The 11,427-nt window shown below is 43.2% G+C and overlaps 1 pseudogene; it reads right to left on the bottom strand.

Moving 5' to 3' along the window:
- Nucleotides 1-7,862: 7,862 nt before the first annotated feature.
- On the bottom strand, nucleotides 7,863-9,339 carry LOC149990574 (annexin A11 pseudogene; annotated as a pseudogene).
- Nucleotides 9,340-11,427: the final 2,088 nt, after the last annotated feature.

The following is an 11,427-nucleotide window of genomic DNA, read 5'->3' as shown; positions in this document are numbered from 1 at the left end:
CAACACCAGGGGGCAAAAAAAACCGGCCCACAAAATAACTCTGCGGAAGGGTCTAAAGGGCAGTCCGCATGCCTTCCGGCCGGGGACAAAGCGCCACACTTCCCATCAGCCCTAGCGCTAGCGTCGCTGGAGGGCCTGGCTCCAGGAGCGCCAGTTTCCGCTGCGTTGCTATGGCTTCGGGGACCCGCCTTCCAATGTCCGCCCAAAGGAATCTCAATCGCAAATCGACTGCCCTGGCGACCCCCAACCGCACCAGCTGCTTTGTGGGCTCACTGCTCCAGCTACTGTCGCTTTTTCCTTTCCACCTTCTGGTACAGGCTCCTCCGTGGACTACTCTGGGTTGCAAAGGGAATGTCCCTCCGGGTATTCTTCCCGGCTGCGTGAAACTGTGGCCGCTAGATGGCAGCACGACTCCACAAATGCTCCGACTCCGGCCCTGTCCCGTCTCTGCGTTGGGAAGAAAGCGGTCTTCGGAATCAAAACTCAAGTCATCTCTCAGCTGAGGCAAGTCTGTTTCAGGAGCCCTTGTAGCTCCCACCTTTTTCCTTAAACATCTTTGATTAGTAGCCGGCTTGTTAGCTTTCTCGCATGTGACTTTTTATTTTTGCCATTGTGCCAAGTGTCCTGAAGGGCTTATTTTAATTTTCCTGTTTTGTTTATTAAATAATCGTTCTAGCCCAGGTCCATGCATTGTGGTGCAATTGGTTAATAATATTATATATATGTCAGATGTACAATGTTATAACACATCATCTCTATATTGCGGTGTGCGCTCACCACCCAAAATGTAGTTTCCTTCTGTCACCATATAGCTGACCCATTTTACCCTCTGCTTTTCCCTCCTCTGCTTTTTATCTGGTTACCAGTCTTATTTTTTCACTGTTTTTGCGTTTATTTTGTTTATTGCTTTCTGTTTATTTCATATTAGTGAAATCATATGCTTCTTGTTATTTTTCATCTGAGTTTTTTCTATTGACTACTCACAATTTATCTCTTGTTGCAAATAGCAGTAGGTCATAGCTACTCGTGGCTCATTAATACTCCATTGTGTATATATACCACATCTTTATCCAATTATTCTTTGAGGAACACTTGGGAAGTTTTTGTCTTCGCCATCATGTATATTGTGTAGGAACACAATCATAAGAGTGCATATATTTTTATGATTAAATGTTTTCAAACTTTTCTGTTTGTGACAGGATAGGAAGATATCTCAGTTATATGGTAGCTCTATTCTTAATTTTTTGAGAAATCTATACATTGTTTTCCATAGTGGTTGTATCAGTTTCTATTCCATCCATCAGTATGAGGTCTCTCTTCACATCTTGCCTAACTTTTTTGATTTTAGAGTATATTTTATTGATTATGCTGTTACAGTTGTCCCAGTTTTTCCCCCTTTGCCCCCTCTGCCTGGACCTGCTTCCCCTCCAGCAATACTCCTTTAGTTTATGTCCACAGGTCGTGCGTGTAAGTTCTTTGGCTTCTCCCTTTCCTATACTATTCTTAACATCCCGGTCTATTTTGTTCCTACCAGTTATGTTTCTTAGTCCCTGTACCTTTCCCCCCTTTCTCTCCCTTCCCCCTGCCAGCTGATAACCCTCCAAATGATCCCCATACCTATGATTTTGTCCCTATCCTGGTTGTTTGCTTAGTTTGTTTTTGTTTTTTAGATTCAGTTATTGATAGTTGTGAGTTTGATGTCATTTTGATGTTTATAGTTTTGATATTTTCTTTTTCTTAAGTAAGTCCCTTTAACATTTCATGTAACAATGGTTTTGGTGATGATGAATTCCTTTAGCTTTACCTTGTCTGGGAAGCACTTTATCTGCCCTTCCATTCTAAATGATAGCTTTGCTGGATAGAGTAATCTTGGTTGTAGGTCCTTGCTTTTCATCACTTTGAATCCTTTTTGCCAGCCCCTTCTTGCCTGCAAAGTTTCTTTTGAGAAATCAGCTGATAGTCTTATAGGAACCCCTTTGTAGGTAACTCTCTGCTTTTCTCTTGCTGCTTTTGAGATTCTCTCTTTATCTTTCACCTTTGGTATTTTAATCATGATGTGTCTTGGTATGGTCCTCTTTGGATCCAACTTGTTAGGGACCCTCTGTGCCTCCTGGACTTGCATGTCTATTTTCTTCACCAAGTTAGGGAAGTTTTCTTCCATTTTTTTCAAACAGATCTCCAATTTCTTGCTCTTTCTCTTCTCCTTATGAAATCCCTATGATGAGAGTGTTGGAACACTTAAAGTTGTCCCACAGGCTGCTTACACTATGCTCGTTTTTTTATTATTCCTTTTTCCTCTTGTTCTGATTGCTTGGTTTTTGCTTCCTTATGTTCCAAAATCATTGATTTGATTCTTGGCTTTATCCACTCTATTGTTGTTTCCCTGTTAATTGTTCTTTATTTCAATTAGGGAATCCTTGGTTTCTGACTGGATCTTTTTTATGCTGTTGAGGTCCTAACTAAGTTCCTTGAGTATCCTTATAACAAGTGTTTTGAACTCTGCATCTGATAGATGACTTATCTCCATTTTGTTTAGTTCTTTTTTTTGAGTTTTGATCTGTACTTTGATTTGGGCCATGTTTTTTGTCTCTTCATTTTGGCAGCCTCCCTGTGTTTGTTTCTATATCATAATTAGGTAGAGCTGCTATGACTCCCAGTCTTGGTTGGACCTAATATAATAGGGGTCCTGTAGGGTCCAGTGGCACAGCCTCTCCTATCATCCAAGCTGGGTACTCGAGTTGCACCCTTTGTGTGGACTGAGTACACCTTCCTCTTGTAGTTGCGGTTTGATTGCTGTTGGCAGGTCAATGGTAGGGATTTACCCAGGCCAGTCAGCTCCAAAGACTGGCTGTGACCACTGACCACCAACCTCCACCCTCCATGGAGGATCAGCTGTGCAGGGGCAGGGTGGTAGTGCTCTGACATGGTCTGTAGCTGTCCACTGGGTGCACTGGCCCTGGGGTGTCCTGGGTGGTGCCGGCCAAGGTCAGCCCCCACCTGTGTTTTGCCTGGTGCTACCCTGCCTGAGCTATAAAGCAATCTGAGATGGCTGCTATTTATGCTGGGTTTGGAGATTCCTAGGCAAAGCCAAGCTGTGAACCTAAACTGGCTGCTGTTAATGCCAGGCCTGGGACCACTTAAGAAGATGGGGTCTTGGGGCTCACTGAGGCCGGCTGTTGCTTGTTTGGTAGGATTTAGGAAGTTGTGAAGCATGAGCCAAGATCAGCCACTCATATGGAAAAGTCTCTGTTAAACAGCTTGCGTGGGCCCATTATGTGGGTGGGAAGCAGTCTCAGGTGATTTCCAGGGTGGAGCAAACAGTGTTAACCAGGTTGATAGAGTCTCAGTTATGGCACCCGCCTGCCAGCTGTGTGGCTTTGTAGTGGGAGGGTTCAAAAAAAGGACTTTGGCCTCTGCCTGACTTTCTGTCTTGGAAAAAGCTTTCCCCCTGCTCTCACCTTCATGCCAGACAGTTCAGTTCCTCCCTGTATGCCACTGGTGCCTTGCAAGCTGCTACCCCAGTGCTGGAGCTCAGAGGGAGTGAACTTCAGTCTGTGTGTGGATTCTTTAAGAGGAACTGCTTGGGAGTCCTCAAGTTTCTTCTACAGACTCAATCCCTGCTAGGTTTTGCTGCCAGAAGTTGTGGGGACTGACTTATCACTCTGGCAGTGGAACCCTGGACTTGGCGTTCTGTTGTGGGGCTGGGACTCCTTGCTCCAGAGATATTCCTCCTGAATTTTTACCAACCACATGTGCTTGTGGACCAGCCCACTCTGTGTCCCCAACCCTCCTAGCATCTGGATAGATGTAGTTTCTTTTAATTCCATAATTGTCAGACTTCCATTCAATTCGATTTCTGGAAGTTCTGAGTGATGGTTCTATATTTTAGTTGTAATTTTGATATGGTTTGTGTGAGGAGGTGAGCCATGTTTTCTATGCTATCTTGAATGGATGTCTTAAAATTTAAAATTTGGAAAGTCTATCAAAATGTATCAAAAGGTTTGGGCATTTGACTAAACAGGATCATGGGTCATTATGAAGCAATCCTTAATTACCCACTTAACCAGTGTGAAAATAAAAGATTTCAAAGACAAATATATAAGTTTATGTAACTGTTAGCAAAACCTAGGTCTTACTATTGAGGTTATTCAGTTTTCTTAAGTAATCAAGGATCTGATTAAGACAACATAAAACACAAGAACTTATTTTGAGAAAACACAGCCTTTTCTTTGGAGACAGAGAAGTTTTTCACTGCTTTAGTAGTAGACCAATCATCCTTTATAGCAGAGAGAGAAAACCTAATCGAATTTTGCATCATCTTACTTTTGAGATTTAGGTTCTCTCACACGGTCACATCCTTTTCAGCCTTCCTTAATGTTTTTTATTCCATTGATCAGAGAGAAACACCGATTTGTTGTTCCACTTACTGATACATTCGTTGGTGGATTCTTATATGTGCCCTGACTGGAATCAAACCTCCAACCTCTTGAGACTAGGCACTAACCCAGTGGTTCTCAACCTTCCTAATGCCGCGACCCTTTAATACAGTTCCTCATGTTGTGGTGACCCCCAACACTAAAATTATTTTTGTTGCTACTTCATAACTGTCATTTTGCTCCTGTTATGAATCGTAATGTAAATATCTGATAGGCAGGATGTATTTTCATTGTTACAAATTGAACATAACTAAAGCATAGTGATTAATCACAAAAACAATATGTAATTATATATGTGTTTTCCGATGGTCTTAGGCGACCCCTGTCAAAGGGTCGTTCGATCCCCAAAGGGGTTGTGACCCACATGTTGAGAACCACTGCTCTACCCAGTTGAGCTACTCCACCGGAGCCAAATTTATTTCAGTCTCACTCAGCTTGATTCCATATAAAATTTCCTCTCTCAAGATCCTGTTTCACAAACCTATTACAACTTTGTACATTCAGATTTCTGTCCTTTTTTTCCCTTTCCCATACTCAAAAGAGCCTCACTTTAGGACAAAATTAATGTTCTTTCCCTCAAAAATACATCTCCATACCTAATTATCTTTTTATGAGCTGAAACATATTCTTTTTCTTGTATGCACAGTTGTTTTCCCTATTATTTTTAATTCCTCTTGTTTTAATTACATCTATTAACACTCTTAACGTTGAAAAACCTTACTTTCTTGTGAAAACAAAAAAGTAGGAAGTGGTGAACCGTTACACCACTCTTCATTCACCCATTCTTTCTTTCTAATTAAGGGTGATGTTGGTTTTTAACATCAGGTGAGTTTGAAAAGTACAATGCTATAACACATCACCTTTATACCGTGGTGTGTGCTCCACACCCAAAATCTAGTCTCCCTATATTTTATGCACTTTAGCCTCTGCTTTTCCCTCCAGGAACTGCTTCTGTTGTCTGTGCCTGCAGCACGGGGACTTAAGAAACGGCCCAGAAATAACTCTGGCGGAGGGTCTAAGGAGCAGGCCGCATTCCTTCCGAGTTGGGACGGGGCGCCACACTTCCCATCAGCCCTGGCGCTCGAGGGCCTGGCTCCAGCAGCTGGAACTTCCGCTGCGTTGCTATGGCTTCGGGAACCCTCCTTCCAATGTCCACCCAAAGGACTCTCAATCGCAAATTGACTGCCCTGGCGACCCCCAACCGCGCCAGCTGCTTTGTGGGCTCCCTGCTCCAGCTACTGTCGCTTTTTCCTTTCCACCTTCTGGTACAGGCTCCTCCGTGGACTACTCTGGGTTGCAAAGGGAATGTCCCTCCGGGTATTCTTCCCGGCTGCGTGAAACTGTGGCCGCTAGATGGCAGCACGACTCCACAAATGCTCCGACTCCGGCCCTGTCCCGTCTCTGCGTTGGGAAGAAAGCGGTCTTCGGAATCAAAACTCAAGTCATCTCTCAGCTGAGGCAAGTCTGTTTCAGGAGTCCTTGTAGCTCCCACCTTTTTCCTTAAACATCTTTGATTAGTAGCCGGCTTGTTAACTTTCCCGCATGTGACTTTTTATTTTTGCCATTGTGCCAAGTGTCCTGTAGGGCTTATTTTAACTTTCCTGTTTTGTTTATTAAATAATCGTTCTAGCCCAGGTCCATGCATTGAGGTGCAATTGGTTAATAACATTATGTATGTGTCAGATGTACAATGTTATAGCACATCATCTCTATATTGCGGTGTGCGCTCACCACCCAAAATCTAGCTTCCCTCTGTCACCATATAGCTGACCCACTTTACCCTCTGCTTTTCCCTCCTCTCTGCTTTTTATCTGGTGACCAGTCTTATTTTTTCACTGTTTTTGTGTTTATTATATTTATCGCTGTTTATTTCATATTAGTGAAATCATATGCTTCTTGTTATTTTTTGTCTGAGTTTTTTCTCTTGATTACTCACAATTTATCTACGTTGTTGTAAATAGCAAAATGTCATAGTTACTCATGACTCATTAATATTCCATTGTGTATATATACCACATATTCTTTATCCAATTATTCTTTGAAGAACACTTGGGAAGTTTTTATATCTTTGCTATCATGTATATTGTGTACAACCATGATTGTAAGTGTACATATATTTTTATGATTAAATGTTTTCAAACTTTTCTGTTTATAACAGAAAAGGAAGATATCTCAGTTTTATGGTAGCTTTATTACTAACTTTTTGAGAAATCTATACATTGTTTTCCATAGTGGTTGTACCAATTTATATTCCAACCATCAGTATGAGGTCTCTTTTTCTTTACATCCTGCTTAACTTTTTTTCTTTTTTTAAGTATATTTTATTGATTATACTGTTGCAGTTGTTCCAATTTTGTCCTCTTTGCCCCCCTCCAGCCAGTACCCCTTCCCTCCAGCAAGCCTCCCCCTTAGTTTATGTCGTGTGTGTAAGTTCTTTGACTTCTCCCTTTTCTATAGTATTCTTAACATCCCCCGTCTATGTTGTTCCTACCAATTATGCTTCTTAGTCCCTGCACCATTTCCCCATTTCTCCCCCTTCCACCAACCAGCTGGTAACCCTCCAAATTATCCCCATACCTATGATTCTGTTCCTGTTCTGGTTGTTTGCTTATGTATTTTAGATCCAGTTGTTGATAGTTGTTAATTTGATGTCATTTTAATGTTCATAGTTTTGATCTTTTTCTTTTCTTTTTTCCAGAATGTTCCAGAGCTGGCTGACTTTAATTTAGAAACTGCTTTTGGCTATCATCATTCAGGTTTAAGGCACATTCTCAACTATTAGAAGCCCTGTAACTGGCAGGGAGTTGGCTTTGTTTTTGTGGTTTTACATGGAAGAAGGAACAGCTGAGTTTCTGGCTTTTTTTTTTTTTTTTTTTTTTCTAAAAAGCACTGAGTTTGGCAATAACAAAGCTCAGGACACATTCTTGCCAGATTCAAAAATTACCCTTAAAGATCTTCCCTTTTACTCCTCAGTGAGGCATGGGGCTCCCCAATGTGACAGCAGAAAGACTCTGTATGGCAGCAGAGAGACTTGTATGAGCTGTCTGGCAATGACTATAAAAAAAAAAATGCCTCCAAATAAAGATTAAAATTACAGGACTAAAATGAAGCTGAGTGTCTCCACTGCAAGGAAAAGGGAACGACTGCCTGAGTCAGGAAACAAAACAGCTATGCGAGCAGCGAGAGACCAAGCAGGGTGGAGGAAAAGGTGTCCTGAGACTTCCAGACCAAGCCCAGGCCCTGCAGCATGAGCATGACACCCAACTGGGAAGGGTGAATGGAAGACGGGGCCAAGGCTCTACGATGGTCAGCACTGGGACACCTAAGGGGCTATTTTGTGGGTTTGACAGAAACAGACATTCTTTTGGCCTTTTCCTGGCGTCAGTGTTGCTGGCTGGTGGACAGAAGTGAACCACCAGTCACTGCTCAGTCATTGCCACCACAGATCTTCAGCAGAATCTTCTAGTAATCCCCCAAGGTGTCTCCCATGATGTTGTGATACAGCAACTTGTCACACAGCTGCTGGTACTCCATCCTGATGTGTAGGAGGTCAACCTCGCTGTGAGACACCATAATGTGAATCAGGGTCTGGTCTTTCGTTCCTGCTCCCCTCATGGCTTTGTTGAACCTTTCAGCAAAGAAGATAGGGTATCCTTGAGATATTTCACCACGGTCAGCATGCCCTGCTCCAGGTCCACAGAAATCTCCCAACATCTGCTATTCTCAATGTGCTGATACTCATTGAAGACTGCCACCAGGAACACAGGATTGCATTGAACTTGGACTCATCTGTTCCCAGGCGGTTCTCCCCAGCTGTGTGCAGCTCCTGAACATCTCTCTGAATGAGTGACATGTCTACATTTGTGCTCTCATCCTAGTTTCCCTGAGAGATAGATAAAGAGCTGCTAGAAGTACCCTGACATGTCGCTTCAAATGGCCTCCTCCAGGGTCTTTTTGCATTCTGTTTGGTAGGCTCTGCTCAGTTCCCAGATGTGCTTGTTACTATGGGAGGCAAGGATCTCAATGAGGCAGGCATCATCAGTGCCAGCCCCCTTGATGACTTCTCTTATCTCATAAGCATCAAAGAGGACTGGGGTCTTCATCATAGCCGAGATAGTGTTTTCAAAGTTTTCTGACAGTTCAGATTTCAGATATTTGATGAAATCCTTCCCAGAAGCTGTCTTGAAGGACAGGAGGATCTGTTGCCGTTGTTTGTTGGAGTGACTACCCAGGCAGTCAGTGATGGCCTGCTCATCAGTCCCAAAGCCTTTCATATCCTTTTGCAGGACCTGAGCATCTCGCAAGGGGTCAAAGCCAGGAACATCTGTGATGGTACCTCACATTCCAAACTGGGCAGGGGTGACGGTCCCAGACCCTTCGTACCCTGGGTAGCTTGGCATCAGTTGCTCCTGCTGCCCAGAAGGTGGCGGTGGCTGCCCAGGGTAGGTCATGGGTGGCTGCCCAAGGTAGGCCCCTGGGGGGCTGCTGTCCAGGAGGCACCATAGGCTGGCATGGCACAGACCTCTGGGTATGGTGGTTAAGAGGGCATCCCAGATGGTGGGTTCCCTCTGGGGGGCAGGTACATTCCATATGGAGGCACAGGCTGCTGGGTAGAAGAGGGTCCCAGGGGCCCCCCAGGATACATGTTTGGCACATTGGCTCCTCCGAACATCCCAGACATGTTGGCTGCCATTGCAGAGAGGTAGTCCTGGTTGAACTGCCCTATGTAGTTGGCCATGTTATCCAGACCTATAGTGGTACAACTGGAGGGTAGCCACCTGCAGACGGAGGATAGCCTGCATAGCTTGTGGTCCGATCTAGCCACTGGCCACAGGCGTAAGGTACTGTGAGGAGTGAAAGAAGATGTGGGCAGCAGTGGCACTCTTGTGGGTGTTCCAGGCATGGCGCCTTGGGTCGGTCTGGAGCTCAGTCCTGCCTGATCTTTTTCTTAAGTTCCTTTAACATTTCATGTAATAAGGGCATGGTGATGATGAACTCCTTTAGCTTTACCTTGTCTGGGAAGCACTTTATCTGCCCTTCCATTCTAAATGATAGCTTTGCTGGATAGTCTCGGTTGCAAGTCCTTGCTTTTCATCACTTTGAATATTTCTTGCCAGTCCCTTCTTGCCCTTCCTCTTCTCCTTCTGGCACCCCTATGCTTCAGATGTTGGTGTGCTTAAAGTTGTCCCAGACATTCCTAAGCCTCCTCATTTTTTTGCATTCTTGTTTCTTCTCTCTGTTCTGGGTGAATGTCTTTCTTCCTTCTGTTCCAAATCATTGATTTGAACCCTGGCTTCCTTTCCTTCACTTTTGGTTCCCCATATATTTTTCTTTATTTCACTTTGGGTAACCTTCATTTCTTCCTTTATTTATTTATTATTTGCCATCCTCTGTGAGTTCTCTGAGCATCCTTATCACCAGTGTTCTGAACTCTGCATCTGATAGGTTGGCTATCTCTGTTTCATTTAGTTCTTCTTCTGAGGTTCTATTCTGTTCTTTCATTTGGGCCATATTTCTCTGCCTCCTCAATTTGGCAGCATCCCTGTATTTGTTTCTGTGTGTTAGGTAGAGCTGCTTTTACTCCCTGTCTTAGTAGCATGGCCTTTGCAGCAAAGGCATCTGTAAATTGTGTGGGACAAAGTCTTAGGTAATTGTGATGGTGGGGCCACCTGCTTCACTGCTCTGTGGCTCTATTTGTGGTAGGGTGCTTGGAGAGGGGACAGTGCCGCTGCCTGGCTTTGGCAATTTGCCCAGCACTTGCCCTATTTCCATTCACTTCATTCACTTCCTGTGTGCAATTGGTGCCCTTCTAGTTTCTGCCTTGGGGTTTGTGTATGTTCTAAGGCCATGCGGGCCCTATAAGTGGTGAAAATCCAGCAGTTTCTTCCACTGCCCCAACCCCCAGTGGTTTTTACAGCCAGAGGTGATAGGGTTTATCTTCCTGGTGCTAGAACCCTGGGCTGTACACGCTGACCTGGGGCTGGGCTTGCTAGCTCCCAGGGCATCCCTCCTGATTTTTATCCACCATACATGAATGTGGGACTTCCCGTTCTGCCATCGCTGCTTGTCCAAACCACACCACCTCTCTGCTCCATCTCCATGACTCTGCTCCTCTTACCTGTCGGGATGAATGTGACTTCTTTAAATCCTTGGTTGTCAGACTTCCATATAACTCAATTTTCTGACAGTTCTGGTTTGTTATTTATTTTTGAGATCTGGTTTTAATTTTTTTATGGTTGTGCAAGGAGGCGAAGCGTATCTACCTAGGCCTCCATCTTGACTGGATATTCTTTTTCTTTTTTATAATAACCATTCTAACATGTGTGAGGTGGTATCTATTTGTGGTTTTGATTTTCATCTTTCTTTATAGGTAGACAAGTTGAACACCTTTTCGTATATCTATTGGCCATTTATTCGACAAGTGTCTGCTCGGTTTTTCTTCCAAAAAAAACATTATAGGATTGTTTGTATGCTTGATGTTGTTGAGTTGCATAAGTTTCTATTATATTTTAGATATTAGCCCTTTACCAGAGGTATTGTTTGCAAATATCTTCACCCGTTTGGTTGATTGTCTCGATGGTACATTGATGGTTTATTGGGCTGTCCAGAAATTTTTAATTTGGTGTAGTCTGATTGATTTTGCTTTTACAACACTTGCCTATGGGGTCAAGTTTATAAAATCTCTGAGACCATGGTCTATAAGTTTAGGATCTTTGTTTGTTTATATGTATTTTATTATTTCAGGTGCAATCCATTTTCTGTAAATTATTTGTGTATGGTGACAAATATCAGTTTAGTTTTATTTTTTTGGATGTGTCTTTCCAATTTTCCCAGGTATTTTATTTTTCTTGTTGCTATGGTAAATGGGATTTTTCTTTCAGTTTCTATCTCTGAGTTTTTATTGTTGGTGTATAAAAATGCCTTCGATTTCTTAATATTGACTTTGTATCCTGCTATTTTGCCGAATTCACTTATTAGGTTGAGTAGTTTT

This window comes from Furipterus horrens, unplaced genomic scaffold (genome assembly GCF_987537825.1).
Source record: "Furipterus horrens unplaced genomic scaffold, mFurHor1.1.pri manual_scaffold_17, whole genome shotgun sequence".
Classification (NCBI taxonomy): domain Eukaryota; kingdom Metazoa; phylum Chordata; class Mammalia; order Chiroptera; family Furipteridae; genus Furipterus; species Furipterus horrens.
The sequence above is the reverse complement of the archived record's forward strand: the minus strand, read 5'-3'. Positions and strand labels throughout refer to the sequence as shown.